We start from the raw sequence: 6,849 nt of genomic DNA on the forward strand, positions 1-6,849 counted from the left end.
CGGTACTCTGCTGGGATGCCTAGTAACAGCTCTCTGAGAGAGAGAGAGAGAGAGAGAGAGAGAGAGAGAGGGAGGGGAGGGGGTAGGGATATATATATATATATATATAGAGATATATATAGAGAGAGAGAGAGAGAGAGAGAGAGAGAGAGAGAGAGAGAGAGAGAGAGAGAGAGAGAGAGGGAGGGAGGGGGGGTGGGGAGATATCTCTCTCTCTGTATATATATATATATACATAGAGAGAAAGAGAGAGAGAGAGAGAGAGAGAGAGAGAGAGAGAGAGAGAGAGAGAGAGAGAGAGAGAGAGAGCATGGATGGCACATAGCCTATAGCTGTCCATGGCAGCTCCGCACATGGCGCGTAATAGACAAAGCTGTAACATTGATTCACGAGCTAAGAGGTAAGCACTTTATTTGTAGGCTACACTGTTACACTTTGATAATGTGTTCATGTGGAACTTGCGTCAGCGAGAACTTCTTGTATATTCCGCTGATGTACGTCATCCGAATGACATCGACTGAGTTATTTGAACGTTTAGCCTACCTTCGTAGTTTCGTAGTTTTGGTGACCCTTTTTCCCTTGTCATAGCGTGTGACATTAGGTCTTCAAGAGCAATTATTTCGCTAGGCTGTATGCGTGTCCTAAAGGCACTGTATGGGTGTTGTTATGACGACAAAATAAACAACGACGTTGCAATTGGTCACTATAGGCTATAGGTCTACTCGTTTTTATGGACTCGCATGAGATAAGTAAGCATACATTTTGCGTCTATTAACGTCTCAGCACCATGGACAGCGTCACCTTGCGGCTAATCTAACCACGGTCGGGCAATATTCTACTGCGCCCCTCGTAACTTTTCAGCACCATGGACAGCGCCACTGTGCTGCCAATTTCACCACGTTCTTTTTACGCAGTGCTTTTTATTTGCCCCCTTCTGAACTTTACATCACCATTGAGTTCTGATAACTTCAGGAAGATGGCGGATATAAAACGTGATATTGAAATATCTGGGAGGGCGTTTTCAACATTTGAAGTAAAATATACTTCTCAACATAAAAACAGGGAAAGGAATAAAATAGTTTATGCTATGGCAACCAGTTTGGCTTTACATCTGGGCTGGCGCATTGATCTAATATTTTTAGATGCACTGTACATTATTCAAAGAGTACAGTATCTAAACGGAGGCGCTAGCCTGCATCTACTTTTACCCTCCAGGTTCTTTTTAGCCTACCATTGGAAACGTAGGTCGTTTTCAGGGCACGCCTTATGTAGTTATGTTCGAGTCGGGGAGACACTAGCTCGGCAAAACAAATGCTCCAGCTGATATTTTCATTAATCCGAGAGAAAGCTCCATTGAAAGCAGTGGAAGACGATGCTCCAGGGGGGATTGGAGGGAGGGAACTCGGGCTGAATGTGGCGACACCGTGCGGCGATCTTGGTGCTCTTCACTGATAGTCCCGCTCATTGATATTTGTTGCTGGTTCACTGATTGAAAGATTGCAGCTGCAGCAGAGGTGGATGAGAGAGAGAGAGAGAGAGAGAGAGAGAGAGAGAGAGAGAGAGAGAGAGAGAGAGAGAGAGAGAGAGAGAGAGAGTAGAGGGAGAGAAAGAGTAGAGAGAGAGAGAGAGAGAGAGAGAGAGAGAGAGTAGAGAGAGAGAGAGAGAGTAGAGAGAGATAGAGAGAGAGAGAAGGGTGTGGGCAGGTAGGTGGGTGGGGGGAGAGAGGGAGAGAGAGTAGAGAGAGTAGAGTGAGTAGAGAGAGAGAGAGAGAGAGAGAGAGAGAGAGAGAGAGAGTGTGGGCGGGTAGGTGGGTGGGTGGAGAGAGGGAGATGAGGGATGGAAGAGATGAGGGAAGAAGGCAAGGGGTAACCTCAAGCGACAATACAAATGGTGCTAGAGTAGTGTTGTAGTAGGTAGCCTAGCGGTTAAAAGCGTTGGACCAGTAACCTAAAGGTCGTTGGTTAGAATCCCAGAATTGACTACATGAACTGGTCCTGTAAGCTCTGGACAAGAGCGTCAGCTAAATGACTAAAATGTAGAAAAAAAAGAAGAAAAAAAAGTAGTATCCAAGGCTTTTCAACAGTTTATAGGGAGCAAAACAGGAGGTGCCCCAACGTTTATGATCCTACGGTTTCTGTCAATATCTAGTTATGAATGAAACTTCTATAGCTTTCTAAAAGCCCCAGCTCACAGCTGCCCCAACTTGCTCTCCGCTGCAGAGTGGAAGCTGCAGCAGACAGCGGAAATACAGTGTACTATTCATCATAATACAAGTCAATACGCATTATAAATAGCATCAACCACTGCGACGGACGCAACCTTTTATTCCCTCTGAGATGACTTTTTGCGCACACACACACACACACACACACACACACACACACACACACACACACACACACACACACACACACACACACACACACACACACACACACACACACACACACACACACACACACACACACACACACACACACACACACACACACACACACACACACACACACCGGTATCTCGTGACTTTTCACGCTGGTGCATGCTGGCAAGAGGTCAGGGTGAACCCGGGAAAGGAGAGTAGGGGGATGGAGGTTGGGGAGGGGGTTAAGGATACGAGAGAGACTATTTAGAGCTAGGGTTGTATCTGGCGTGTTGGTGCGCTTGTGCTTTCCTCTGACAGTTCTGCTCTCACTGTGAGTCGATTCCGCTGGTGAGCGAGTCTAGCGCGTGGGTACGGGCAGCGAGCGTATAGAGATTGCATTGTTATTGTCACCAGCTCAGATAGAATGTTTGCCTAGCAAATACACGGATGGGAACCAAGACTCAAGACTACAGTTCATACCAATCCAGTGGACGAGAAAAGCGCTTGAGACACAGGGGCGGGGGAGATGGAGAAAATGGTTAATTCGTACTATAGCGCTATATGAGACGCATAGGCTACATGGCCGTTTCTAGCCTCTCCACCCTTAATATTACCCAACCATTTTATTTCCAAAGCAAATTAAAAGATGGACAGACAGCAAATGTCGAGGCGGCGTCTTTAATCAGGCGCTATAGGCTGTAAAGTGGGGAGAATCTAAACGTGACGTCAATGCCTAGTAACTGACGCAGCCCCTCCACAAAAAAAATAGGGCTTTTTTCTTTTTTCGTCAGCAAGCTTATTTTTTTTGCGATAAAAAGCCTAAACCACCGGGATAACGTGGGGTTATCCATGTTATGTGAAGGGACCTGATATATTTCTTATGTATAGGCCTATTTTCTGAATTGCAAATCAACCAACTGCTGTGTAGTGAATTCTTCAGCGAAAGTTGCATGGAGACAGGCGCGAGAAGGCGCCAGAAGAGCTGAGCGAGAGCACGCGAAATCAAATATACATAATAACAATAATATACGACAAGTACGAATGAGAGCGATACGGAGAGGCAGCTCTTGTGCAGAGTTGGTAGATGAAAATGTATGTAGCCTTCATTACATGCGCTCCACGTAACGTTCCTGAGCGATGCCTTTGTGAGTGTTTTTTTCCCGACTTACTGCGACCTAAAAATAGCACCATGGTTTGATCGCGCGCCAGAAATAGACAGAGGGTCTCACTTGTATAAAAAGGAAGCCGATCCTGAGAAAACTTGGACGTGCCATATTAAGGCTATTTATGAAGCATGGACTGAATATTTGTTTATACCCAATGTGTTATTCCATGTGTCAGTAGAACATGTTTATGAATGCATTGTAAATGTGTTTTTTCCTTCTCATTCCCTCGGTTCTGCAAGTGGTCCCTGGCCCCTGCTATATGGTAAGTGAGACTTTGAATGTGCGATGTTTTCCATTCAATGTACTTTCTCAGTTTGTCATTTTTGCTCTGTTGCTTGTCTGTTGAGTCGTGCTTCCCATCCCATTTAGCTCACAGCGTAGTAACCGAAAAAGACTATAATTCTTGGTCTTATTTTTATCGGTTTTGACAACATTCAAATGAAACCATGCAGCCTTTCTCTGCAGGAAAGGGAATCACCCCGCTGGTAAAATAGCAAGTTCAATCTCCTTTGTCTGTTGTTGGCGCTGTTGCGTCTCTTTTCACATCTCTTTCCTCCCGCCAAAAAAACATAAGCTTGCGAGGGAAAATCCTTCTCTGATGAGCCTAATCTGCGCTAATTTCCCCCTTTTTTTAAGAGGATGCATAAAGACAGGAATGGAGGAGGAGGAGGAGGAGAAGGCGGAGGAGAGGAAGAAAGGAGACGAGCAACGATGAAAAGTGGGAGCTGCAGCCTGAAACGTTGTACCGACTTGGGGAAACCCAGAGCTGTCCAACAGTAATGGTGCTGAAAATAACATCGAATGGCACCACGGGGGTTCCGTACATCACCAAACCTTAGGCGCGCGTGTTCGGAAACGAAACCAATGGTATTTCAATGAATGAAAACGTTTGCTCTTTCGCGGAGCCTGATCGGAGTCCTTTCCCTCAGGATCAATAGCCTACATGAAACTCCCGATTGTCGTTAGCTTTGTATGAGTTCGCCAGTAGCAGGTAGACTGTAGCAGCAGAGCGTAACATAGGCTATATACAGGGTAGGGTAGGTTACTTTCTAAGTGTAATCCGTTACAGTTACTAGTCACCTATCCAACATTGTAATCAGTAATGTAACTTTGGGATTCCCCAAACTCGGGAACGTAATCTGATTACTTTTACTTTTATTACTTTCCCTTTAACAGGCATTAGAAGAAAACAACAAGGATCCATCAAACGTATGTGGTGTGTGTTCTCTGACTTGTGGTCAGACTAGCTCAGGTGGAACAAACTTGCGTCTTTTTTGAATGCTGAATTGAATGTCTTTGAGAAAACAGAAAGGTGTCATGTATTTTTCCGCAAACGTCCTTTCTGAATTTAAAAATAATCCATGTTTTTCAAAGTATCTGTAATCTGATTGCAATATGTTTTTGCTGGTAACGTAACTGATTACAGTTACAGTTTTTGTTGTTGTTGTAATTAGCTTACATGTTGCCTAACTACTGCTACACATCATAGAGTAACATAGGGGAGTCTTCTTCCCGCCAGCGTCGTTTGAACAGTTTAAACAGATAAAGTGTAGGGCTAAAACAGGGAGGCGAGAGGCGGGTAGACTTGGATTACCCTTCTGCACACGTCATGCATTGCCATCTTCAGTGTATCAAGCTACCTATAGGCTATACCGTATGATATGACCGTATACCCATCTTCTGAAGCATCCCCAAAACATTTGTTTCTTCATTCTTAAACAATGTGATCGTCACCATCCACGTTTCATTGAAAAAAATAGTCTACCGTTTGCAATGCTGCTTTTCAATCCCATATGCATGACTTTATGACAAAGTGAAGACGAACCTCGTTTTTTATTTGAATTAGGGAGCGATTCTAGAGGTCGTGATTTGAGGGCCATAGACCGTACCGCCAAATTCCTGTTTTGGTCAGACTTCTCTCCACAGTAACTTAGTGTTATACTGTAGATGTGGTAAAGCGGGGGGGGGTCGATATTGATGGTTTGGCAACAAGATATTGGGCTGCCAATTGGGCTGCCAAATGGGCAAGGAATCACCCATACAATTATGAAAGTGTCGAAGCAATCACAGCCAATTTAGCAACGATGTAGGGCCCATAGATTAAAGTAGCCTAAGCAATGTGTCGCATGTCAAAATATTGAATCGAGTTCAACCAACGCTCGAATCTGCCTGCAGTTTCGTTCACGTCACACAATAATCATGCTCACTCACTCATAGCTACAGTCCTCGCACGACTTTTGTCCGATAGGCTTTATATAGCATTATTTTCGCCGCGGGAGAATAGTTTGCAGTACACGACATCTACAGTGTCATATCATGGAAAAATACATCGTCAATGACTGGCTCGTGTTGTGATAGAGTGTGTAACCATTCACCTGTTATATTACTTCCACCTTTTAAAAAACCTTCGCATTTACTCATCCTTTATCCAAAGTCAGCACCAGATATAGAGACACAACTCCTTCCTTCAATAATTACATTTCGGGCCGTGTAATTTCAGTGGAAACCACGGATTCTCGAGTCGTGACAGCTAAACTGAGTAATGTGCGCGTTGGCTGCGTCAGGAGAGGCCGTCACTGTGCAGTGCAGACGGAGGGAGAGAATCGTGACTGACTGGACAGACGGTCGCAAATGAAAATAGCACCCATTAAAAATACCCAGCAGGGACTGGGCAACGTTTTTGATACATTTTCATTGATGTCCCCCTGAATACTACCTCGTTCCTGTACCCTACATGCTTTACTAATCGTGGCACCAACTTGATACAGGAGAAGAGAGTTTCAGGGATAGTGGGGCGGTGGGAAGGAAGAGGAGAAGGAGGGAAGGGGGGTCTTGGTTTGGGATAAAACGAGACACACATTGGGGAGGGGACATCCATACATAGAGCGTGACCCAGCCTCCTACTCGGTACAGTAACTTTCCCTGTTCCAAGAGGAACAAGTACACAGGGGCTGTTGTGATTAAAAAACAAAGACTAATTGATGGGGTCTAAAAACATAGAGACATGGGACTGTGAGAAAATAACTTCAAGGGTAAGTAGAGTTTTGCTATTCTGTAACTTTCCCGATTTATCTACATTTATTAAGTCCATTAAAGATTGTTTAACCATTAGTGTGTGCAGAGTTTAAGAATTGGGCTAGGTGACTATTGTTATTATTGACTTATTATTATTATCATTCTGGTGTTTTGTTCCGACTCTTCTTCTTCTTCTTCTTCTTCTTCTTCTTCTTCTTCTTCTTCTTCTTCTTCTTCTGTGTTGGAGCCTTCATTGTCATTCTGGATAGCACTTGCTATAATTCTGAATCTTTAACATGTGGTACT

The 6,849-nt window shown here is 44.3% G+C and overlaps 1 protein-coding gene across 7 annotated transcripts in view; it reads left to right on the forward strand.

Moving 5' to 3' along the window:
* The first annotated feature begins 267 nt into the window (after positions 1-267).
* LOC118358791 (very-long-chain 3-oxoacyl-CoA reductase-A-like) overlaps positions 268-6,849 on the forward strand; it is a 74,173-nt gene continuing 67,591 nt past the window's right edge. For 4 of the 7 annotated variants that reach the window (XR_008080576.1, XR_008080580.1, XR_008080581.1 and 1 more), the window contains exons 1-2: positions 268-400; positions 3,768-3,790. The gene's annotated coding sequence lies outside the window, so the exon portion shown is untranslated. Of the gene's footprint in view, positions 401-3,149; positions 3,508-3,767; positions 3,791-4,138; positions 4,311-6,375; positions 6,561-6,849 lie in introns of those variants that run through there. The other 3 variants (XR_008080578.1, XR_008080582.1, XR_008080579.1) reach the window with 3 other exon arrangements.

This window comes from Oncorhynchus keta, chromosome 26 (assembly GCF_023373465.1).
Source record: "Oncorhynchus keta strain PuntledgeMale-10-30-2019 chromosome 26, Oket_V2, whole genome shotgun sequence".
NCBI lineage: Eukaryota > Metazoa > Chordata > Actinopteri > Salmoniformes > Salmonidae > Oncorhynchus > Oncorhynchus keta.